Here is a 27,174-nt window from a genome sequence, read left to right as displayed (position 1 = left end):
GGGCTCCCCAGGACAAGAGAGACGTGGCACTACTGGAGAGAGTCCAGTGGAGGGCCATGAAGATGGTGAGTGGACTGGAACATCTCTCCTCTGAAGAAAGGCTGCGAGAGCTGGGCCTGTTGAGCCTGGAGAAGAGAAGACTGAGAGGCGATCTCATCAATGCGTACAAGTATCTGAAGGGGGGGGGGGGGCGGCGAGAAGGTGAGGCCAGACTCTTCTCTGTGGTGCCCGGTGACGGGACAAGAGGCAATGGGCACAAACTGAACCACAGGAAGTTCTGTCTGAACCTGAGGAAAAACTTCTTTCCTGTGATGATGACAGAGCAGTGGCAGAGGTTTCCCAGAGAGGTAGTGGAGTCTCCTTTGCTGGAGATATTCAAAACCCGTCTGGACGCGATGCTGGGCAATATGCTCGAGAGGCCCCTGCTTGAGCAGGGAGGTTGGACTAGATGATCTCCAGAGGTCCCTTCCAACCTCAACCATTCTGTGATTCTGTGATTCTGTGATATGAAAGGATTGTAATCTAGCACAGTGTTGGGATTATTCATAGCCCAAAAATAAACTGAATCCAAATCTGAGACAAAGGTGTACACTGGAAACATCATTCCATGCTAGTCTTATTAGTTTACCATATTTCTCACAGCCACACCAAAATAGTTATCTGCTCTACATTTTAACAACTCAGTTGAGGAGTTTGAATGGTGTTTAAATTAGAAAGCTCATACACATCTATTGCTTTCTTTTATTATAACCTTGAAATAAGATCAACAATTATGATTCTATCTTTTTATTGTAGTATCCAACTATTACAAAGTAATGACTTCGCGTTAGACCACTTTGAAAATAGCTATCTTCAAGTGTTAAAAAAAAGGAAAAGATTAGGATAACAGAATTCTGCCATTTTTTTTACTAGTCCAATATATGAAGGAGATTTCTGTGAAATTAAAATGATCATGTTACCTACATATCTGAAGTGGTATAGGATAACTTGTGGTAAGAAAGAAATTAAAGATAATTATTTAACTTCAAACTGTATTAGAATGTACATTCCCAAAGTGGCAGAGGTTAAGCAGTATAATCAAATTTTACCTATCTATCTTCCTTCTTTTGAATAGAGCACTGAGTTTTGTGAGGTTAGTTATATAAATCTTAAACTAATCTGTCTGGTATCGTCTGCAGTAGCCGTTTGCACCTGCAGCAATGGCTGAATGCCATTCATTTTGCTAAGTTTGCCCAATTCTGCCTAATCTGAGGCCTTGTTTTCGTTTGTTCCTAATTTTATCAAGCTTTAATCATTTGCATTCAAATATTTCATACTCATGCTATTTATTATTCTGTTATATTTTATTCATTTATTTATTTTCATTTACAGTAAAATAATGCCTATCTCTGATAATATAGCAAGGAGAAACATGTCCTGGTTCAGTACCTAAAATGCTTGGTGATGTTTCATCTGAAAGCCTCTAATAGAATTAGAGGTGAAAGTTGCCATATGGGTCCTGAACTTGGACTGTATTAGACTATGGTAGACATCTGTGGCAGTTCAATTTTCTGGTTACCCACTTTCCCTTGACTTTTAATAAATTCCCTTATCAAAGCTGAAAGTATTTGCACATCTTGCAGAATTCTTCAGCACCAAATCTATCCCAGAGGTATTTCTGAATTAATTTTAATAGATTTTTATGCTGGAGAAATTATTCTACATTCCAGCACTCACCATCAAATGACAATGTTGCTTACAGATTTTTTAATATTCTCTCCAGGTATACCCCCGTGGCTGCTAAGACTTCTTGCTCTACAACTGTTCCTGCTGGGGAAAAGGTGTTGCTGTAGCTGCAGGCTAATAGTAACTGCCAAGCCTGATTTGATGCCATTTAGTCTACATCTACACAGATTCAAAATAAACTGTCTTTTTGTCTCCCCTTTACATCTTTGGGGCTAATGACTTCTGCTCATTGCAACAAAAATGTATTTTTCTGCCTGATGGAGTAGAAATACAGAAACTCCTTGCTCAAATTCAGAAGCTCACAGCTAAACATTAAGTTAGTGAAGACATTCAAATTTGTAATTCATGCTTAAGGAAAAGAAAAGCACATCAGTACAGAGTTTCAAACTGTCTAATTAATCCCTAATTAATCTAATTATGAAATTGTGAATGTTATGTTTGAAACATCACATAGTTTTTAAAGCTAAGAGAGAGGGAATAGATTAAGCTAGTATATGTTACTTTAAAAATGTTATGAGGTCTTTATTCTTATTCATTCTGCAGTTTAGAGTAATTTGACGACTGACTGATGAAGGCAGGGTCAGATCCTTCAGATCACAATAAACATGCCTAAGCCTTGCGTGTCATATTGTGCTACATGTTTTTTTTCCCCTCAATCTCAACCTAAGCTCCATTCTTTTTATCCCTTATGCTGAAACTAAGAAGCAGAAATAGATATTGTCTTTTTTGTCAGGACTATTTAATAACTCAATGCAAATTACCAATTTTTTCAACCACTGACTGTTATACAGGCTGCCCTTAAGCCCTTCCTTACCGATTTTTTTTCTGCCATAGCAATGTTTACTGCACTTTCACCCTTCTCTTTCCTTCTGTTAAGAAAGCTGTTCTTCTTACCTCAGGACAACTAACATCAGCTATCATGAAGTGCAAAATAGTCAAGAGGAAATACTTTAGTTTACTAGGAGGTAAGATCGACTAAGGTCAAGCCTGTACTACCACCTGGGGCTCAGCTCAGAAAGTTCACTTTACCTTAAGAACTACACGCCTTGTCTTCAGTGTGGGCATTTTTTGGTTAGTTTGTGTATTTTTCCTCTCTCTATGTGTTTTGTTTGTTTGTGATTTTACACCTGTGAATTGTTGATGCGCCTGATTATGCTTTGATTAAAATCATAGCTTTTTTAGAAATGAAGTCCTGAAAAGATTTAAAGCTGTGATTCAGGCCACCTGTGGCTTGGTACCAAGGCTAACAGTTCACATCACTGCTGTTGTCAGCATTAGTAAACTATGCCAAAGGATTAAAGTAACTTTTTGTGCATATACCAATTTGCTTAACCCTATATTATTTTATGTTTATATTCAATTTTCATTAGGTAACTCATTTCAAAAGATTGGCTTCATTTTGAAGACCTTGTGAAAACATGTCTGTATATCCATTAAAGGAATTGTCCTAGGCTAAGCGGAGATTGAAATTAGATTGATTTCGAATATGTTGATAAAATTTCCATTCCTCTCCTGCCTTATATGTAATATAGAATATCATATAGCCAGAATTTAATGTGTTAGAGTTACTGTGTGTTTCTCTACTGCAGTCAGGTTAGATGTAATTTTTACATTTAAGAAGTTTCATCCAAGATGACAAGATATCTGATTTGGGATATGGACCATGGTACCATGATCTCCAAGCTATTATTTCCACACAGGTCAGCACAGAGTCATGCAGAAAAATTTTCTTGACTTGGTAAGCAGGCTATTAGTCATGATGCAGCAATCCTCTTTCTACTGTTAGTCCTAGCTCATAGAAAGCTAGTTTCAAATCTTTTCAACATACCAGGTTTGCCATTTCAGTTCCAGAACGAGCTTGCACAGGACAAGCTTAGAAGTTTCTGAAATATACAGAACGGACAGGCTTTAAATAATATTATTTGACATCTAGGATAACAGGCTGTAAAATTAATTCCTAAATTTGAAAGAACCACATTCCCTGAAGTACTCAGAATGACCAAAGATTTCATCCATGGCTTTTTTTGTTGTTTTTGTTCTTTATATTTTCATCACAAAACACAAAATTGTGACCTTTAAATTGCTCAGTTGATCCACTGCCTGGTATTTAGGTAAGAGAGAGAAAAGTAAGTTCTTTGTTCCTAAGCAGTTTTTGTATTAAGATTGTCACAAAAGATATTTGAATTAAATAAATGTAGAAAAATATAGAGAAGTTGGACAGTAGGGCATAGGTGTGAAAATGTGGAGGAGTCACCTGCATGCGCTTTGAAAGTAGCCACAGCTGCAACACAGTCCTATAAAAACATTTTTTAATAAGCATTATATTCTTCCTTGTTATTCACTATTATGTGATGTATTTTTAGTATTTAGTGAAATCTTTATTTAAATATTCTTTAAAAAAATGAATTAATTCTAAATATTCTGAGAAAGAGATTCTGTTTCAGAGATGCTAGGATCTCAACCAAAAAACTGAAGAAACAAGAAATGAAGGAATAAGATGAATTGAAAACTGCTGATGCGACAGCTAAGTGCCAAAATAGGCATTAGAAAAACAATCAATCTTTTTTATTTTAATGCTTTATACATACTAAGTAAAAAAGTTACAAAATATTAAAATGTACAAGTAGAAATAAAGTTAATGCTATATAGAGCAAAAAAAATGAATGCATAGATGAGCTACCACAGTTCAAGAGTTAGAGAAAAATCTAAATTCTAAAATAGTAGAATGAGTCCAGTATTAGCTGTCTTCTCTCTAGGAGAACTGGGTGGAGAAGACGTATAGCACAGTGCAAAAAGTGATCTTCTAAACATGTGTAGATGGCTACTGATTAGAAAAGACAGGTTGAATTCACAAATAAAGCTTGAATAACTACTGATTTTACTAATCACAAATACATTATATTCTTATCTAGAATTTCTTATTGACTAACAATAAAAATATTTAGAAATTGTATTTTTAGTTCTTACATTTAAATTCTGTTTGTTTCTTGGTAAAACAGCAAGAGACAAAAGGATATTTCACCCTTGCTACGAAATATTTACTTTAAAAGTACAGCTGATGGTAGGTGGTATAGAAGACATACAGGAAGAATAATTAGATTATAATAACATCACATCATCATCTCATAGATATCTGTGAGCTTATGAATGTCGCTAAATGAAACACCTTAAGTATGATTTAAATTTCACATAGTAGAAAATAAAGACAGTAGAAGCATTTAAAATAGCTGATATATCAGATATGGTGACAAAATCATCAGCAAGATTCTGAATTAATAAAAACTACACTGAAGTTAGTGGCAGAAGAACATATATCTTGCTGCATACATTAAAGGAAAAATGACAGCTAGCTTGGATTACAAAATAAAACTAGGTATGGAGGTGGTTTTGGAAGCACTCAGGGTAAAAATGAATATTTATAAACTTTTTTCTCAGATATTTTTTCTCTTCATTAAACAAGGTACAAATGTAAGAATAAAATATAGAAGTTATATTGAAATCACATTTTTCATTTTTCTTAACATTCAGAACATCCACTTTGCCATTGGCTTTCTAGAGGCAAAGCAATCTTTTAGTGCATTTTGTACTTCAAATGAATTTGGGTCTCCGTTTTGTCACTTAGCTTTTTTAGAGGGGTGATAACACAAGCCACAGGATTCTGATTTTTGTTTTCTAGTTGTGAATCACAGATTTCAAGAATTCAGCAGGTTTATCTGATTTTTTTTTCTTGAAGGAAGAACTGTTTTTCCTCTTTTCTTTGAGATAAACAAAAATTATACAATTTTATAAACAATATGAACTATAGAACAAATTATGGTTATTCCTACATGGCATTAACATTAGATTGTATAAACATTCAATATATGACCATATATTTTATACTAAAATGACCAACTACCCTTTGATATCTCAAGATTCTATTAGTATCTGCTGGTTATTTAAGCCAAAACGGTCTTCCTTTCGAAATTCTGCCTTTCGTAAGAACATTGATTGAGTGAAGAATTTAAATCCTCCCCCCCCGCCCAAAAGTAATGCCAAATATGATCCATGCTCATGAACATAAAAGCTAGAAGTGTAAGCAGCACTAAGCAAGCAGCATGTACCACAAAACTATCCAAGGACACTTCTATAAGAGGCTGACACTTGTTTTAGAAATGATAGCACACACTTTTGCAGCTTACCCTTTTACTGAGCCCGAAATGCTAACTTTGATTGTTTTTCTTTTTTTTTTTTACTAAATGTTATTCAATAACGTGAAGCTGATTATAAGCTAGGCCATCCTTTTTTCTTTAAAGTGTTAAAAACATGTTAGAGTTTGTAATGATTGCAAGGTGATGAAGTCCTTGCTTTTTAAAAAAATGAACAATGTAGAAAGGATACAAAGTATTTGGTAAAATATGATGGTAAATAAATATCAACATTTTCTTCCATCACAATTCAACTAAAAAATAAAAACTGTTCTGCACCCAAGTCTTCTATCAAAAAGACATAGGACACATGCCATGCCATCTAAATGACCCTAAAGAGTAATTTAGATTGGCCTGATGTCCTCACAATTGTGACAGCCAATTCTGCTGAGTACAAAGCATTAAGGATGTAAGGATCAGAACTGCTGAACATTACACTAATACTCAGTGTTCAAAGTACAAACGTTATCAGAATGCATATTTGGGACCAGAATTAAGAAGTCCTCTGACAGTGTTATAAAGCTGCAGCTAAACTGAATTTTTCAATTAAATGATTGCAGAAAAGACAACTGAGATGAGAACATAACATCTCATCAGGGAATGAAAAAGGTTATTCAGCCTGTCCAAGTTCATCCATTCTTAGTATTCCACTCCCCGTGGAAGGCATCTCATTTTTCTCATATGACCCTTGTGTTTTTGCCTGAACAACTTTGCCTGACAGCCTGTTTCACACATTTATCATTCTCTGCATGAAAAAGTGGTCCTGACACCTATTTTGAATGTGATTCTTTTCTCTTAAATTATCACTATGTTTTCCTGTTTTTCTCTGCTATGTTATTCTGAAAATAATAAGCCAAATATTATCAAAGTATTTCAATTTTATATCCTTTAAACTTTTCTTATCTATTCAGTTTTTAACATAATGTAGAGATTCCTAATTTTTACTGATCCATAATTATCTGTGCTTTATAGCTAGATTTAATTATCAAGGTGATATCTTTCCCTAGTGCTACAGTATGAGTTTCCTGCAATATAATTTATAAAATATTTTACCCTAACATTCTTATCTGATATATGAAATGCATATAGAGCTGCTGAAACCTTCGATGGGCAAGATATAAAGGGGAATTTCACAACTAATGTGAACTGACAGAATTTCGTAAATTTCAGCAATGATGATTTATACTAGTTGAGGTTCTGTCCCAAAATCTGTGGAAATGCACAAAGCCCTTTTCTGATGTATATGCTTGCACATTCTTAGTACAGTTTGAAATACTTCTGAAAAAGTTACACTGATTTCATAGTTCTCTTTTTTTTTTTTGCTTCAGTTCTGTAGCTGTTATCCTAATATATTTCCCTTCTCCTGAATGTTTTAGCTTTATATTCCTGCCTCTTATTTAAGATCCTATCCTGAATGGTCATTGAATGCTGTCTTCCTATTTAAACTAAAAGTTTGTTTACACGTGAGTATGCCTTTCCAAATGGCTGATTAGCATGTGAAATTGTTATTGTAGGCTAGAAAATTCTGTAAACCATTTCCTTATTATAATGAAGAGAGATCAAAAAACGTACAAAGCTCTCTGAGACCTGATTTCCAACCAGTATTGCTTTCAAGATGGTATCCTCTCTAAAAGGTGAAGAGTAAAAGCATAAATTACCCTTTTGGCATAATATACCTGTGGATTTTTCCATTCAGAAAGTAAAAATTCCCAGATATTTGAATGAATCTTCTATTGATCACTGCCTACTAGAACTGTTTCCTAATAAACATAAAATAATTATCACTCATGCTTTGATTTCTGTTATGTTTCCTGTAGAAGTAAAGGAATGTTTTCTGCTGTGTACAACATAATATATGCTGTGATGTCTATTTGTTTTACAAATTTTCTGAGAGCTGACACTTGACAAATTTCCTTTTCCTTAACAGACTAGTTTGTAATTGCTTTGTGCAATATTATATATATGAACTACATGTTCAAAGATGGTCTAGTAATTTAAACTGCAAATGTAGCACTTTGTAGTTTCATAGCTCACCTGCATGATTAAAAGGCAGTGGGACTTTTGGAGTAACTAAAGTAACTAAAAAGTTTGACATTCTTGTGCTGTTAATACATATATATTTATCCCAGAGAAGAGAGTTACAAAGCCTTGAGTCCACTGAGTTAGATTTCAATTTCTAGAACTAGGGACAGATGTTCAGTCTTTCCAATTTTAAAATTCTCCTCAAGTCTCAGAAGAAGCACTTTAAAGTGTTAACTTGGGAAAACATTAGAAAACCTTTTGAAGCAGAGAAAATCCTCTTCCCTTTATTTTTCCAAGGACTGATTCTTGTTGAAAAAGAACTTCAAATTTACCCCAATGGACCTTATAGAAAGAATAAAACCTATTTTTTTTAAATACATCACTCTTTACTGTTTTTTATCCTCTGTTTCAATAATTCCCATGGATGCTTACATACATTCTTTAATATTTCAGAAATATTTTCAAGGGCAACTATCCAATGCTAAGAGATTCTGCATTGCAGCCACTTCTCTGACAGGTTGGCTGGTTAGGTTAAGGATCCTCTTATTTGCATTTGCTCTTGAGCTTTAGTACCTCACATATTCTGCTTCTACAGCTAGCTTCACTAGATCTAATGCAGAGGACATTGCAGCAACGTGTTTTAATTCAAATTTACATTTAGCTCATAAAAAACACATTTGTAAAATTGTCTTTGGTAGAATATGAACGGAACAAAAATGAAAAAATCACAAAATACTGTTAAAATCTTATACTAAAGGTAAGTCACAATAGAATGCAATCTACTATGACTAACTGTAATTCACCTAACTTTGTCATAGCTTCCTTACTCGTTTCCTCATTTATTAAAATTAAATGGACTATAATAAACTTTTACTTTAAACTTTTAAAGTAAAACAGAAAAAAAGATTAAATTTTAAGGAAAAAAAAAAAAGCTCTAGAAGATTATAAGCAGTTTTAGCCCAGTATCATTATCTGGAATTAGTCCTTAAAGATCAGTCTTTCTTGAATTTAAAATATTCATATTCCTGTAAAATAATAAATTCTTAGTAAACTATTAAAAGTTGGATCTACCACAATACTAACAGAAAACTATGAAGCCTGTAGGTAGCAAAGGCAAGGTGACTGATTCATAGAAAAATGGACCCAGAATTAAGGAGGTCATTGCTATCTTTTCTTTCACTCTGCCATCAGTCTGAGAAAAGTCTTTCCTTGCAGACTGAGGGGGAATTAAATAAGAAAGCATTGCTGGTCACTCCAAGAAATCAGAATAAGATAACTGAATTGGACCCATTCACTCCTCAAAGAGTGAAAGTCAAACTGAAAGATAATACGCATGTGTAGTCAGGAGAGGCAAAATGAGCATATTCATTGATCGTTTCTCAAATATTCAAGCACCTCCCTATACGTCTGTTCAGAAATATGTTTATTTTATAAAAATGCGATGATGTTAACATATAATGTCAACATTGGACTTGCAGTGCTGAGTTTAACAGTTTGACATAGTCCCTAATCTTTCAGAAGATATTTCTCTAGAAGATGATTTGAAAATGTTCGTGGCTGGACTTTGTCATGAAAAATTTTTGAACGTCAGTCCTGTCCTTTCAAGTCATTTGGTAGTTGCTCTTGCTGGATATACTGGGCAAGATGGCTTCTTGGGTGTGAAAGAGCGAACTATTGCTGACTTTTGTCAATTCACACACCTGTAAGTGATACAATCCACCTAACATGAATCATTAAGGAGAACTGAGAGCATCAGCAGATGCTGTTGCCCTCTAAGTTCAATAAGACTCTTACAAAATGTGAAAGCTTGGTCTAGTGTTCTATATATTTAATCATAGTCTGAGACAGTAGGAATTTATGGTTCTTTCCAATTTATCTCATGTCAGCATCTGGCTTTTTTCCTGTCTCAAAGTTATCTTTGCTTTGTTTTTTCCTAATATATGGAACTATAACACAGACTGAAAATTAGTTATTCCCATAATTGATTATCATATTTTATACCTAAATAAAATAGGAGAGAGAGAGAGAGAGAGAGAGAGAATTTAGGCTGTGGAAGACACCTTTCTAGGAAAAAACATGCAGACTGATGAGTTATTAAAAAAAAAAAAAAAGAAGAACTCAACAACAGCACAGTTGTTAAGCGTTGAAACCACAGAATCACAAAGGCCCAGAGTAATAAAGCACTTTTATACTAACCAGCTTTATTTTCAGTTTAAGCAATAGCCTCACTGATCCTGCATTTCCTGTGTACAGTGAAGTAAACCTTAACTGTGCTCCTTCATCTCTAATTTTCATTTTCATTTTCTCCTTCTCATCTGCTTTCTGACCATTGCTCACATATATTTCTTTATAGATTCATTTGAAAAAGCCTTCGACTGCCTTCAGATGTGCAACATTTTCATCTTTCATGCCTTTACAAGGAGAAAAATATAACCAAAAAAAGGAAGAAGTAAAGCACAGCACGTCTACTATCAAGGATTTGTGTATTTCACGAACATTCCTTGAACTTGAAGCTTTTATTGTTGCTGCAACAATTAAGGAAGAAACATAAACTCATAACAACACATAAAATTTGCATTTATTAAAAATGCATCTCTTTTGGCATCTTTTTTCAGATGAGTTAATTGAAACACTCCATGGAAACTGGGTCATTTAAACAGAATTGCTGTTAATATATATGATAAATAAAAAAAGTTGACAATTAGTGAAACTATATATAGATCATCACTGAAACTGTTTAAGCTCTTTAAAACAATACTTGGTGGGTGTGGAAGGCTAACCTTCACTGCTATTTTGCATTTATCAAGGCCATGTTGCAAATGAACTTTCATTTATAGCCTGTTATTGTCTTATGGAACAGATACTGAACTTTGAAGATTTAGATTACCCTAATGTTGCTTCTGTACAGTGTGTATTGTAGTTCCTTTTCCTGAAATATATTCTGCACGTACATGTAGATTTATGCTTGTGTGTGTGTTGAATTTTATAGCAGATTCAATAGTTAGTTTATCAAAACCAGACTAAATTTTAACTGAGATTTTTAGTTTTTATAACTGCTGTTCTGTTTCTGTTTAGGGGAATAAAGGAAGAATTTATACTTAAATTCCTTTATGGACAGTTTAGGCAGATCTCATTCTGAAAAGGTTTAAGTCCTACTTGTGTAGAGGTGGCTGGTGAAGGGTGTTAAGATATGATCCAGAAATTGCCAAAATTAAAATGAAACACTCCTAAACTGTTTTTTTAATTTAATTTGGGAAATAATACACCTTCTCTCCTTCTTGTTCTCCCCCTTTTGGTACTGTGGAGGGGAGTAGTTGGTTGGTTGGTTTGGTTCGCTTTTGGTTTGTTTGTCTTTTTCTTGCTTTAGTACAATCCCACAGATAATCATGCAACTGAATAGTCAGGTTGTTGCCTATGATGGGAATAGCCTGTAGAAAGCCAAAGGACTCATCTGTTTAGCATACCTCCTGGCAAGTTCCTGTAGATTGCAGAATCCAGAAGCCCAAGACTCCAAAAGAATTAAGATTCCAAATTTTTATTGTGACTTTGCTTCTGCACAATCTATCTTTCTGGCAAAAATCGAAGAAGTAAAAATATTGCAAAGCTTCAACTGAAGTGTGACATTTATAAATTTCAAACATCTCAGAAACAACTGTATCATTTGATATTTAGAGTATTATAAACCTAAGAATTCTATCTGGCTGATAACATCTCTTGCAACTAAAATCATCACTGCAGTTTACAGGAGTTTTATGTCACTCATGTGTTGTCTCCACTGCTGTCCTCACATCTAAATAACGAAATGTATGTAAGCAGATAGTTTTGTCATTTATGTTTTATGTGTATATTTTTGTTTTGTTCGGATGAGAATTATGGCCAATGACAGTTTTGATAACTCTGTTGAATAACAGTTTTGAATAACTGAAAAATCTGCAGGTTTTGTGGGCTTATGCAAACTCCTCATTCCAGAAACAGAACTAAAAATTCAATTAGAATTCATTCTTTATATCTGCAGTACTTCATATTTCCAGCTGTATGAGAAACATCACAGAACAGTCCTATACTACATTTTAGTAGTTCTTGTTATAAAACTGGTTTGACTGGGACCTAGTAACTTTATAGTTATTGTACCTTTTAAAGAGTGTACCTTCTTTTGTATTACAGTGGATAATATCTACTGTATAGAATCAGAGATGCTTTGCAGGTTAATGGAAAAATTTGATGACAAATTTTCATCATGTTCTAATCTTGAGAGTTAGAATGGCATCCACAACTTGATACTCTGACACTAACTAGAATTAGTGAATCAAATGTCAGTATAAGTTTAATTACTTCTAGTCTGGAAAAGAGGTAACTGAAAAGGAACGTGCTAGAGGTCTATAAAATCAGGAAAAGGTGGATAAATAACAACCATTCACTATATTTTCCAAAACAAGAACTCAGGATCATCAAATAAAATTAAAAGGTACCAGGCGAAGCCTAGATAAAGAATATTTTTGGATGCATCTTCACACAAAATACAGTTTAGCTGAAGATCACCTTTCCGCATAACACTGTGGATGCTAAAAGTTTACATAGGTTCAAAAAGAAATAAGAAAAATTCATGAAAGAAAAATTAATTAAATGCCAGTAAGTATAAAAACATTTGGAACTGTAATCCCATCTACTGGTTATCATAGGATACCGAACTTACCGGATCTTTAATCTGATCCAGCATGGTATTTTTAAGTGCTATCAGTTGTTAAATGCCCTCTCTATTATAATATTTACTTATAATATTTTTTGCAAAATGATATGTGGAGATATATGTGCATAACTATAAAAAAAAAATTCTTCCAGTTCAGTTGATGTAATATGGAACTATAGACTCAAAAAAAGAAGAGTAGAAGAACCATTATAATCCTTGGTTTTATATTCTGTATAGCAAAGGATTGCCATAAATTATGTCCTGGTGGGGTTCAAAGGTTGTGGATTAATTAGAGTATATCTCCTAAGGAATATATCAGTAACACAATGCCTTGCATTGTCTAGAACAGTAGGCTCTTTGGAGTCAGTGGAAGTGCAATGAGTTGGGTATTTCTCCTAAAATATATAATGCAAAGTTAAGCATAGAAATTTGTAACTCTAGGAATTGTTATAGACGGAGATATGTTTGTAACATCAAAAAAGGAAACATAGGATTTTTATACACTTGTAAATGCTGTATTAATCCTTTGCTTTTAAAGTTCTTTCTCTTTAAAAAAGGAAAAAAGGGAAAAGCTCACAGCATTGACCTTGTATGCAAAAATGACTATTTTCTTCTGCTTTATGAAAACTACCTATAGCAATGATATTAGGTGTACTAATCGTTTAATGCACATACGCACAACGCAAATGTCGGTTACAGTGCCTTCTGTTAGAAAGTACCTATACATAGAAAAAGGCTTCTCAGTTCAACTGTGTAGTTTTTGTTAAGGAGACATCCCTTTCCAATTACTCAATTGTCTTCTATTCATGACATCTACCTGTGATTTGGAATAAAAAGATCCGAAGTCTATCATCTAAATATTAAGACGGTTATATAACAGTGAACCTGTTTCTGATAGATCCATCTAGGAATAGCCATCTCCTGCTGCTAAATATTTACACATATTTGTGACAATGGAAGATACTGTAACATCATGTAAGGCATCAGATTATTCAAGAGTTATCACCTTCCTCCTTTTCTAAGCTTAATTCCTTTACACTTCTATGAATATGTTTTGAAAACTTTTTATTTGGTTTCTGTACAAAAGGAAAAAGGAATTTGAAATCTCTGAAGTTTAAATAGCATGAGAAAATATATTTTCTTCCCAGGGCTCTGTTGGTTACTGCCATTCAGTACACACAGGAGTTGCTGAAGTTCTTGTCAGCAGAAACTTGATTTTTTTAGTAAAATCACTATCAACTTCTTACTTCTAAACTAAAATGCACTTGGTTCAGCCAACAGGGTTGCTATTACGTAAGTAAAAGATTTTATGATTTATGGAATATTGCAGTAATGTCATTTGTAATTGTAGCAACAATTTACGAAAGTCTGTAATTTTTTTCCTTTACAAAGAAATATTCTTAATGTATATATAATCTTGAATGAAAAGCCGAATTGAAATGAATAGTGTAACTCTCATTAAACAGTTTGCATTGGACAAAGACTATAACACTCATTCTTAAACCCTGTATGCATCATTTACTTCTAAAAATTTGTCTCCACTGTGAGATATTGATTTAACTATGTTCATTTAAAATGTCAATACAAATAATAGATTTTTGGATGAATATAGAGGATATTTTCTCTAAATTCACAGTTTGTGAAGATAAATCCTAGCATCTCAGAAAGACCACAATGTTTTCATCTTAGTTTTCACTAACAAGAATACTTTCCTTTTGCTGCTCTCTGCACTTTTCTCCTTGAAATTGCAGTTACTGTACAAGAATGTAAACAATAATAGGAGCTCATTAGAATGATACTCTTTTCCCTCGCAATGGTTGTGCTCAACGTGAATTTAATTGGCTGAATGACAGAAGCAATGAAGACTAGAATCATAAAATACATGAAAACTGAAAGTAGGACATTTCAGCTGATATGACAGTCGAACAACAGAGCTAAAATTGCTTTAATCCTCTCATTTTAAAATAGTCTCACCACCTCTACATAAAATGGTAACTTTGTCATCCATGGCACTTTTGAAAAGGCTTCTAATGAAATACTATGGTGTATTATTTAGCCAGAGAATAAACCTGGAGAATAAAACAAATTTATAGAAAACAGATGGAAATGTGTTAATTTTTCTGTAAATTAGAAAACCTAAGTTTTCAAGAAAGGGTGTAATTTATTCATTAAAAGTAATTTTCCTTTTCTTGTTATGGACACAGTCTTCTCTGGAACATGAATGCATATGTGTGTGAGGGGAGGTGGGATCCACAGAAATGCCTGATAGATAGGACTGTAGTGCTATCAGTGGAGGGCATGAGCTTCATGCTAGCCTCCGATATGTGTATTCCTTTGCTTGCGCTTAGACAATGGGACTCTGAACAGTTGCCTCATGGACAGGAAATGGCACATGCTATTTGAAAACTCACAAGGCTATTCCAGTTTATGTCACTGAATCTCTGACCCAGAGAGGATGTGCTGCAATACTTCAGCTATCCCATAGCTGCTAGTATATATGTGTGAGCTAGAAGTCTTGTATAATGGCAGAAAGTATGTGAGAGTACTTTAGGTCTTTAATTATTTGGCATTATTATCAGCTAGCACAGAAGCATAATGTCATGGGGTAAAGCCTACCACAAGTAGAGCTCAGTTATGTGAGATCTTGGCTATATACGCGCAGCTCTTGGTGACAAACTAATCTCACATGAGCTGTAAAAAAAAATTAAGCAGTAGATAGACTTTATTATGTAACTGTTGCTAATTCTTTTTTGACATATTCAGGGTGGGACACCAGAAGATGTTAGAAACCCCACTGGCAGCAATTTATTGGTCTTACATATGGAGAGCGTCAAAGAGATTGGCCTGTGGCTACATGATTAGCCAAGCCATTGCCAGCTTATGTCAATAGTGTAGTTTAGAAAGCAGTAAATAATTTTAGAATCATCCTCTCATGGGGAAATACAAACACAAATGTCCGAGATACTGAAGAAGGCTTAGCCAGAGGTGGAAACGCCATGTGCAGGGGCCAGCCCACCAGCCAGGACTCAGATACGCTGAGTGGCTACAGCGAGTGTCCCGTTTCCCTAGGTCCATGGCACTGGGCAAAACTGGACCGGGGGGCTAGGTCCATGGTCTGCGTGAGAGTGCAGTGTGAGAGTGTCGTAGAGTAGAAGGCTTAGAATAGAAATTGCTATCCACCTGCTCTATCCATCTTGCTTAGTAAATAAATTTTAAGTCATTGAGCAGTGTGGTTCTGTTCTTGCGCCCACTCTCCTACCACCCTCACATACCATGCATGTAATTATTTTTATTCTCTTTGAGGTTTTACAAGTTCAGATCTGCAAAGTGATAAGACAATAAGAGATTGAAGAAATGATCACAGTAAGAGACTGAGGGAGGCAGAAATTTTCTATAAGGAAACTAGGTATGAATAGCAAGGAAAGTAAAACTGGTGAGCCCGGAGTCTTACTTAAGGAATTATCGCTCAGCCAAGCACAAAAGTAAGTTATATAATCACCTCAGATTCTTACATCTTCCCTATCACTCCTTCACAGTTCAGTTTTGTTAGAATGTGCAACAAGTTTATTTTATCATCTTATCAAATTTGTTTTTGACAAGCTGGTGCAACTACAAGCTAATTTATGAGATAGATATTTTAGAAGTCTGAAAAAAATCGATATAAATTTAACTAATCCAGTTGCCAAATTCAGATAAGAGTAAGTCAACCCTTGAAAAATCAAAGTTATCCTTATGCTGAGCTTAGCAAGATTACTTTCTCTCTCTAATCAAATGCACTTTAATATTACATACTGCTCTTTAGGAAATCACAGACAGCTGAAAATGACCATGTGTAACTAAAGAACATATAGAGAAAACACTATATAAGAAAGCTGAACATAGCAATTATTACAATCAGTTAATTGGTAAAAATCAAATGCTTTAATTAGCTACTTGAATTTTCCTTAGTCTATTAACCATTAGATACCTTAAATTAGAAGACGCAAAATGCACAATGCTCTGTGTCCCTCTTTTCATGGAAGTCATGCATGTCACAACTCTGAGGTCAGAAGTTAGTTTTCTGTGGAGTACTTAAAGCAGGTAGTTCTGTTTAATAAATTAACTGATTTACTAATATAAAGTTCTTTGGTCAGGTTTTAGAATAAAAGCATACCTTAAAATGAGGACAATATTTCCTATTGTTCTTTCTCTGTTTGATGCTACAGCTGATTCAATTCTCAGTATAAAGTTGATTCACATACTGTAAGTACTCAGTTCTTGAAAAATTTTACATTGATTACTTCTGAGGTATTCTTTCTAATTCTTGTCTATTATTTACTTTCCATTATCTCCCCGCCACAGTAATACTAACCATTATCAGAAGATAATGTAGTGGGATATACTGTAACTTCTAAAAATTGTTCTTTTCTAGTTTTGACAAAGAATAATCCAGCATAGTTATTATTTATTTTTAATAGCTATAGTGCTGAAGAACCAGCCAAGAATTGGAACTCATTTTTTAAGTATTACAGAAAATTCATAATCCGTGAAGAGCTTATGCTCTTCTTATATTTTTAAGTGATGTTTTTATACTTTTATCACTTACTGATTCCTCACACTCTCTGGAATACTTTCTGCTTCTGATGTAATTGCAAAAGCTTGAATTAATATTTATCCTTTCTGCCTCATTATAGTTTTACACATAACTTAGCAGCATCTGAACATTACTTTTTCTTTTGAAGTCTACATTCTTACACCTAATAGTGTTTTTCACTATGGTATTTAACCCTTGTATTTGTTCACTATTTTTGTTGTTTTGGATTTAGCTTTTATTATAGTCTATTTAATATAGAGCATATCCACAACATCTATGCTATTAAATATTTACTATATGTAAATTATGTTTATAAGACATTTGTAATATAAATTTGTGTATACATATATATTGTATTGTATGCTTAAATCATAAATTATTTTAAACAGCAATTTTATTTAATGTATATTTTAAAACTGAAATTTATTTTAAAATCTAATAACATGCTTGCAAACAATCACTATGACGCTTGCAAATATATTATCATTGTATTTGCTCCTTAAGTCTTTATAACTAGGGTTTTTTTTTTTCATTTTTGTGTAGTTTAACTTTTTAAAATTAGGTATTCTTTAACTCTATAAAAATGTTTAATTCAAATACATTGCCATCACTAAAACAGTATTCAATAATAATGCTTGACCTCTAAAGTGCCACTAAATGGCCTCAGTTCATATTAACTTCAGTGGACAATAAAATGTATATGACACTTATGCAAGATAGGGTCAGTCCTAAGCCATTTATGAGAGAGTTGTGCTTCATATCTACATGCTCAATAGCTTCTGCTTAATCATATAGGCCAGGATTGATTATTTTAAATAGAAGCATCAGTTAAAACTGACCTTCTATAATAGATACAGTTTCCATAATTATTGTTACATTTTTCCTGAGGTATGTACACATAATTAAAACTCTAATTCATTGCAATAGCTGACAGAAAATAGCCACTCATTTTATGGAAGAGTACTAGGTACAGGGTGAAGGAGAATAACAATAATGATTGTGAGATGAAAATAGTCTTATATAAAAGGAAACTGAAACATTCATTTTTACCTTAGAAAGGAGAGTGAGAGACATATGATAAACTGGGAGGTTGGACTAGATGATCTCCAGAGGCCCCTTCCAACCTCAACCATTCTGTGATTCTGTGAAACTAAGAAAGTATATTTTAGAAATGATAACACACAAAACATTCTATTCACATCTACTAAAAGAGAAAGACCGAGAAAAACATTGAAGGAAATTAAAGCAATTTTCCCTAATAATATGTAATTACACCATAAACCTTGCCAATATACTTGAGATATGAACGTAAAAAGTTTCACAAAGGGATTGGACATGCAGATTCAAAAAATATAATTTAATACACGGAAAAAGTTGTGGAAGAAAAATGGATGAATAATTCCAGAGTTATGCCAGCTCTTAGTTACTACAGCTCAAGTTAGGGTGTAAATAAGGTTAATTTACTCTAGATATTTACATTACTAGATTCTTTAGATATTCTTGTATATTTCCATGAATCTCTTAACTCTAGGCAATATCTGAATTAGGATATTGGACTACAAGGACTCCTGGAGCTCTAGGATAACAATTCTCATGCAACTAGAATGCTAATTCAATTTTTTAATAAAATATGTTGCAAAGATTGTTCTTATCAGAACAGAAAGGCAGAAAATATCTGGAAAAAAATGTGCATATTTGAAAGTTAAAAATATTCTTTTTCGTATAAGCGTATATACGGCTTATATAGCTATTTAAGATATTTAACGTGGGAACATAGGTCAATGCAGGTTGGAAGGGACCACAGGCAGTCTCTAGTCCAATCTCCTGCTCAAAGCAGAGCCAGCAATGATGTGAGACCAGGTTGCTCAGGGCTTGATCCACCTGGGTCTTGAAAGCCCCCTAAGGATGGGGACTGCTTAACCTCTCTGGACAGCCTGCTCTATCGCTTGCCTATCCTTATAGGGGAAAAGTTTTTCTCTATATCCAGTTGAACTCTCTGTTGTTTCCATTTATGCCTGTTGACTTTCATCCTCCTACCATGCACCTCTGTGAGAAGACTGACTCTGTCTTCTTGGTGAACTCCCCTGTAAGTACTAGGAGGATTTTGTTAGGTCCCCTCAAAGCCATCTCTTTTCTAGGCTGAACAAACCCAGATCCCTCAGCTTTTCCTCAAGTGCCCATCCCTGATCAGCTTGGCAATCCTCGGCTATACTAACTATTTTAAATGGTCTTCAGTTTATTGACATCTGTCTTGTATTGAGGGTCCGAAACTAGATGCAGTTCTCCAGATGCAGCCTCACAAGCCCTGAGGAGAAGGGGATAATCACTCCTGTTAGCACAGCCCAGGAGGCTCTTGGCCTTCCTTGCTGCCAGGGCACACTGCTGGCTCATGCCCAGCTTGCCATCCATGAGCAGCCCTGAGGCCTCCTCATTAGAGCTATTCCCCTGCCAGCCCATCACCAGCCTGTCACCTGTTGGAAGGTGATCTTCCCTTCCAGGACCAGGACTTGTGACTTGTCCTGGTTGAATTCCATAATGTTCCTGGTAGGCTGTTCCTCCAGCATATCCAGGTACTTCTGGATGGCTGCCCTGCCTTCAAGAGTATTGACTGGTGCCTCGAGTTTTGTGTCATCTGTAGACTTGATAAGAGTGCAACTCTTATTAAGAATGTAATCTGTTGCCTCCTGATAAAGAGAGAGACTCTTGCAGTACTCTGCTTGTCACTGGCCTCCGTGTAGATATAATATGACCCATTCTGATTGTTTTTTTCTCAAAGCAAAGAGATTAAAATCACTGCCTTAAGTGTGGGGCTCTATCATCCAACCATTTTTTTACCCATCTAGTTATAAATGTTATTTTATAAATCATATTATCTCATAAATGAACAGAATACTGATCTGGGGCTAGGGAAGATCTGTAAAATATGAAACAGATGTGAGATGGGTGTAGGAAGTCATGTATCACGAAAAACAAATACAAGAAGCAGAGAGTGATTAGGAACCTCGTTTGATTTGCAGATGTATTGAAGACTCACCAGCCAAGCTAGTATTTATAAAAATACTAGAGGGTTTATGAACTGAGTGTCAAATTTCAAAAGTTCAGAATAGAGTTTTGCACAAATAGCTATTTTAAACAAGAAGCCTCTGCTTTGGCGGACAACTTCTGTTACCCTAATGCATGACAATAACTCATAACTCACTGGAGCAGGCCAGGAAGGGATCAGGGTAACAATATAGTTGCAGACCTACCAAAGGCTCTGAACTATAAACACAAAAGTAACCTGACCGTAACACATGACATCAGTATTTTTGAAATAGTTCAGGAGAGTTTCAGAAAAATATATTCAATATTTAGGTTTGACAAGTCTTCTCTTTCCCTCCCCAAACTACTTTTTCTAAGCAGCTCTATACTGGAGAAACTTCTGGTTCCCATTTTATAACATGTTGCCCACTATGAAGAGAATGGCTAACAAGTGATAATTACCAAATTTAGCTTTACAAATCCTATATGCTTATGAACGATCGTATGAATATTTGAGAGTTTCAGATTATTTTAATAAATGAAAATGGAGATACACTTAAGGGGGTCTTTTTACTTCAAAAAAAATTAAGAAAAGCAAAAGTTATATGAGCTTCAGAGCACACACTAATACAGTGGATCTTCATAAGGTATGTACTTAGGTTATGAAGCCCCTTCATGCTCTGGAAAAGAAATCGTGGAAAAGAAATCTGTGAGTTATTAATCCATTAGTTATTAAATACAAAGGCATCTGGCTTAGGAAGTCATTAAACAGCAAACTGCGGGAAACTAGGAAAGAATGTAGGAAAAATATCACTATAAAATTTGTGCTATTCTTACACTCTTTTCTAAGAAGCCAGATGCTAGGCTAGAAAAACATTTAATCCAAATCAGTATGACCATTCAAATGTTTTCATGTTATATTCTTATGATCTTCACTTCTCTGCCCTGGCAGTTGTAGTCATCTATTTGCTAAATTATATTTTCTCTGGCGATTAAGTTCGTCAAATAAGAATTTATTTCATGGATGAGCTGTGCAATGCTTCTTGGTCAAAATTTTGATTCTAGCATAAATGTTGTGTTTTGAGCTACTAGAAATTCATATTGTTAGGGAGCTGGGTGAGCCAGCTGATCTTTAAGGGATGAGGAGCTGAGACGGATCCCACAGCCAGCCAGGGGCAATCCCAGAGTACCCAAGCAAGGAAAGTAGGGCAGACCCAGGGATCGTGGCCAGGTTATACTAAAAGTCTAAATTATCAGGCAAGCCTGTTGTGACGAAGCAGGTCCAAGGCCAAGCTAGGAAGTCAGTCCACAGGTCAAGGTATGGATTAACAGCGCCCATGGCCTGGCACAGGCATGGTCATGGCAGAGCTGGAGATGGCGCTACAGCGGCATCGTGGGGCCCCAGGCTGAGCTGAAATGGGGTCCTGGACCCTGGACAAGGCTTAGGGGAGACCACAGGGGGCTGGGCAGTGCCAGTAAGGCCTAGTAGTGCCCTTAGGGCCTTGACATGGAGTAAAGAAGATAAAGTCATATTTTTCTCAAGGGTTTACAGTGGAAAGAAAAGAGGCAATGGGCGCTCATTGAAAAACAGGAAATTTCACTTAAATGTAAGAAGAAACTTCTTTACTATGAAGGCGATGAAATACTGGAATAAGTTGTCTGGAAGGGTTTTGGAATCTCCTTTATTTTGGAAATATTCAAAATCCAACTGGACAAAGGTCCTTAAGTAACCTGCTCTGGTCAACCCTGCTTTGAGTAAGGAGGTTTCCAACTTCAACCATTCCTGATTTTATGATATGAAGGGAATGTTAAATCTCATTAACAATTATGGAACCTAAAGAACATTATGTCACAGATGAAAACTAGTAAAAATAATTACTATCGCCTCCTGTAATAAAAACTTTCTAATATCTTTAATAACTTCTGTCTAACATCATGTCTAAGATCTGATATGATGTGATTTACCTTGTTTTACTTTCAATGAATGTTCTTAGTCTTCTGCATAGCTAATTAGAGTTTATATAAATACATATACATGTGTAATTACCAGCATAATAAAAAATCAAGATTTATAAAATATGCAGCATAAATGAAGTAACAATTTGAAAATCATCACTAGTTATTTACCAAGGTAGATCCTGATACCTTAGTTCTGTTGTTGAAAGAAAACTCTTTTGTTGACTGAATCTTCTTAACTCAGTGGAACTCTGTATGAGTTCTGAATATTGAAGATATTGTACCGCATTGTACTGTATTATATGCACTGATTGTATAATTTTCCATGCAGATAAACTACCCCAATATTTGCTGAATACATACAACAGGAAAACACAGTGATTCAGTGAACTGTGATATCCTTATGTTAGAAAATATTACAAGACTATCTTAGCTTGTGGAAATTCAGCTTTATTTAATATTCTGTTTGCCTCAAGAAAACCTTGACCGTTTTTATTCACAATTATATTATGATTTTTTTTCTGATTTGTTCTACACTTTTTTTTCCCTTTTTTCACAGACTATTTTTTTAAACAGATCTTTAGGGTTTTTGCATGTATTTATGGTTATACGACTGTAAAGAGTAACTATCTTTGGGGATTAGCATGCTCTTTAATGTGATTGCTTTTTGCAAAAGAATTGACTAGAAAAACTTGGGAGCTGGTTATAAATATTCTGATTAAATGCACATAATCTTTGTATTTAACACAAGTCTGGTCAAACACTCCAAGCAACAAAGAGTGATTTATAAAATGAACTTCAAAAACAGTTATTTCTTATCCTTTCATTCTTTTCTTTCTAGTTGTTCCTGTTATCATTTTGTACATACCCTAAGAATTAAGACATACAAACTCTGGATACGGTTAAGAAATGTACTTAATTAATGATGAGTCAAATTCAGATTATAATCATCTACGTAGCTGAGTATATATAGACAAATATACTAACACGGTAATTACCCATATTACACAACCATGACCGTAGTAAAAGGGAAAGACGATCATTGTAGAAAGATGATTTAAGGAATACATAGATAAATATGTTTTAAGAATATTTTTATCAGTCACTTCTCAGGCTAAAATTTCATATTTTGTATCTGTAGTATACATGAGTCCATCTAGCAAAAGAATGGACATGGATGAGTTAATCAAATTTTTTCCACATACATATATATACATACAAAAGCTCCTGCATTGGGTTTACGAATAGCCTCAAAACAGATGAAGCTATACATACATAAAACACATTCACATGCACATACACACACATCTACTCAATATGAATACACAGGGCATGTTAGAATGAGATTGAAACTCAACATATCACTTCTTCATACTGTGCATTTTGCTTAAACTTCACAAAACTTTGCTTAAGCTTTGCATCTCTCAAATGAGGAAAGGCTGAGAGAGCTGGGCCTGTTCAACCTGGAGAAAAGATGACTGAGGGGGGATCTGATCAATGTGTATAAGATAAGGGAGGGGCCAGACTCTCCTCCATGGTGCCCAGCAATAGGACGAGAGGCAAAGGGCACAAGCTGAAACACAGGCAGTTCCATCTGAATGTGAGGGAAAACTTCTTTCCTGTGAGGGTGACCGAGCACTGGCAGAGGTTGCCCGGAGAAGCTGTGGAGTCTCCTTCGCTGGAGATATTCAAAACCCGTCTGGGTACAATCCTGGGCTACGTGCTCTAGGTGACCTCACATGAGCAAGGGGGTTGGACTAGATGATCTCTAGAGGTCCCTTCCAACCTCAGCCATTCTGTGATTCTGTGAAAAGCTAAAAGCTCTTGATCCAGAATTTCCCTTTGCTAATATTAATCAATCATAATACTGATGACATGCTAAGCCTTTATTTTTGATAAACAAATAATTCTGAGTGCCAAGCATTGTATACTATTTCCTACTTTTCTAATTTAGATTTAACACTACTAAATGCTACTTTGTTATCCAAGCCTCTCCATACTAAATCAGTCTATGTCAAAACTGAATCATGTGCATCCTACTGTATTCCACTAAGTCCCAAACTTGTATCATGCAACTCATCCCCTCTACTACCCTGGAACCTACAGCGCTACAAGTATTCCGGAATTCCACTGAAACCAGCTCTCTTACCCATGATATTTTTTAGAAAACATTCATAAGCCTTTTTTCCAATAATACAGGTTTCATATTTGATGCAACGACAGTGGTCATTTAACATGTGTTTGAGGGGGAAGGAGAAGAAAATGAAAAATTACTGACAAATATAGTCAGCCAATCAGAAAAAAAAAACAATGAAATAAAGTATTTGATAAATAGTTTCATGCCTTTTATTCATCTAGTTCAATGCTGGAGTGGGGAAAAGTACCTAAATCAAAAGGGGGAGGGAAGCAGCAAAAAATCCTATAAAGTAGGTATGTTTCTGTTCCCTCAAGCTATTATGACAGCATTTCAGTGCTTCTGAACAGCTAGGAAATGAAACTACTGACTGGCTGGTGTGGCTGGTGTCAATCATTGACAGTCATTTAAAAATAATATCTACATTTGCACTCATGTCTAAATTTTGGAGTTCTTAAAGTTTTTTCAGAAGCATAGCTAGATCAATAGCAGAAACTTCACAATGTATGAAGATCTCTTTCTGAGCTGAAAGAATGGGATCAGAGACCCTTCAGCTAAACAGGAAGGACAAAAAATTGAAGTGGTAGTATTTTCATTATTTACAATCCCTGCATAAAAATGAAAGGTAATAAAGTTGACTAAAGCTCTGCACAGTGGTTCTAATATGCCCCAATCTTTTCTAGCAAGGTTTGACAAGTGCTTATGTCTATATTTTACTCCTTATATTTTCAAGGTGTTATACAAAAATTACCTACTTAATCCTCACAACACTTTTTGAAGTGTTTAAGTTGGAGAAATTAAGGCTGAGGATGGAACAACTTCTTGACTAGTGAATTCAAGATTTAATCATGACAAAATTTGAATTTTTTTCTAGCTCCTAATGTTATGCATTAAAGATCCTTTGAGTCCTATGCCAACCAACATTAAGAGTATTAAGACCATTCTGTGTTTTGCTCAGTCTTTACTTCTCATAATCTTTGCGATGAACATTGCCACTATACGCATTATATTTGCATACTATAGACCTCTCTTATGAAGAAAATCTCATATGTGAATCCCTTTATAAGCTCACAGCTATTTTGCTGACAGATGTTATAATATGAAGACAGATATAAGACCTATATTACAGAGACTTAATCTGTAAAGCATCCTTTAATATATATTTATTGGTACGTGAAAGATTACAAAGGGAGTTTAAATCATGTCCTATTCAGTTTCATAACAGTTTGCAACTCACAGACCTCTCCTTTCTTTTCCCACCTCAGGCATGCAGTGTTTCAAGAAATAGAAAACATCTTAATAATTCAGAATGAAATCCTATAATTTTGTATGGAGAATAAACAAATCTTCCTTCCCTAACTTTCCACAGGTGTTAGATTATTCCTTGATGTTCCACTGATATACATTTCACAGTGTTCAAAGCATTTGCTTTTCCATTTCTATTACAGAAACAGAAACAAACAAACAAAAAAACCCTTCCTCTCTGCCAAGCTATAAGTTAGGCAAAGTATAGCTTGTAAATAGACGTCAGATTAGTAGCATTGCTTATGCTTTTACTAAGAGCAAAATGTTATCTCTCCTGTTACCTAATTCTGCAGTTACTGTTAAAAATCTTAATTTTAAACAGATGAAAAAAGATAATACAATAAATGTAAATGTTCAAATATGTACAGCACAGGCATGAGTCTTATATGGCCAGAACTCTACATTCTGTAACAGCCTAAGCTGTCCTGCTCCCGAGCACTTGACTTCTTGTAGTCTCTGGAGCTTCGATCGAACAATAAAAATTTATTTTCCAGAAACCTAAGCACAGGATCACAGATTTTCTACATAAGACAAATATATAAATTAGACAGAAATATTGCAAAACAGTATCATTAGCATGATCCAATAACTGAACTAGAAACAAACTAGAAAAGATTCACAACTCGTTTCTAAACAGTGGGCGTGCGACTGCATTTCGTGAGTTAATTTGACTTGCATTGTGTATGCTTTCTATACCTAGGAAGCTAGAACACAAAGAGTTCTGCTGTTTAGATAATCATGCAGCCCATTCTGAGAAGCCATCATGTGCATATAATTATTTTGTTTCCATTGTAATGTCTTATTTCTAGAAAAAAACACAAAAATATTACCCTAGAAGGGGTATGTTACATATAAGGTTGATAAATGTGACCAAATTAAAATATCATATAGGCAAATTACAAAGAAAATGAAGCTGTTTTTCCAAATGCCTAAAGGGAGCAATAGATTTTTTGACTCCTATAAATCAAGGCTGGATCACTTTCTGGAAGGCATTTTTCTTCAGACTATTGGACTTGGTGGTGAAATCCTATGGCATATGCTGCCTTGGCAGTCAAATTAGATGATCTACCAGTTTCTAGTTATCTGTAAATCTGTCAGTTATATTTAAATGAGTACTTTCATCATATCATCATTCTATAACAGAATGTGGTTGAGGGTTGCCTTAGAATATGCCATGAGCAAGACTAGGTTATGTTTAAATGAATTCTTTCTTTATATGATCCTTCTGTAATTGAATGCATTTGAGACTTGCCTTAGACTACGCCAACAGTAAAACTAGGATATGTAAGAGCACATGTTAAGACCTTCATGGAAATAATAAAGATTTCAAAAATTCTGTCTTTCTGGCCTTCTACTGAAGAAGAAAAACAACAGAGCTAAGCTTATACTATTCCAGTTTCATGAGAGAAGCTATGGTTATAATCATGGCAGATATCAGAAGGGCAGCCATAATGGCATGAGTTAAAGTCAATTATTATCTTTATAACAGGAAATAGATTCTTGATTTTTAAGGAGCTCAGAATAATAACAACATGTTACTTCTTTCATTAAAGAAATGAAGAGG

Source organism: Struthio camelus, chromosome 4 (assembly GCF_040807025.1).
Source record: "Struthio camelus isolate bStrCam1 chromosome 4, bStrCam1.hap1, whole genome shotgun sequence".
In the NCBI taxonomy this organism is placed as follows: Eukaryota; Metazoa; Chordata; class Aves; order Struthioniformes; family Struthionidae; genus Struthio; species Struthio camelus.
Note: the sequence above shows the minus strand (reverse complement) of the source record.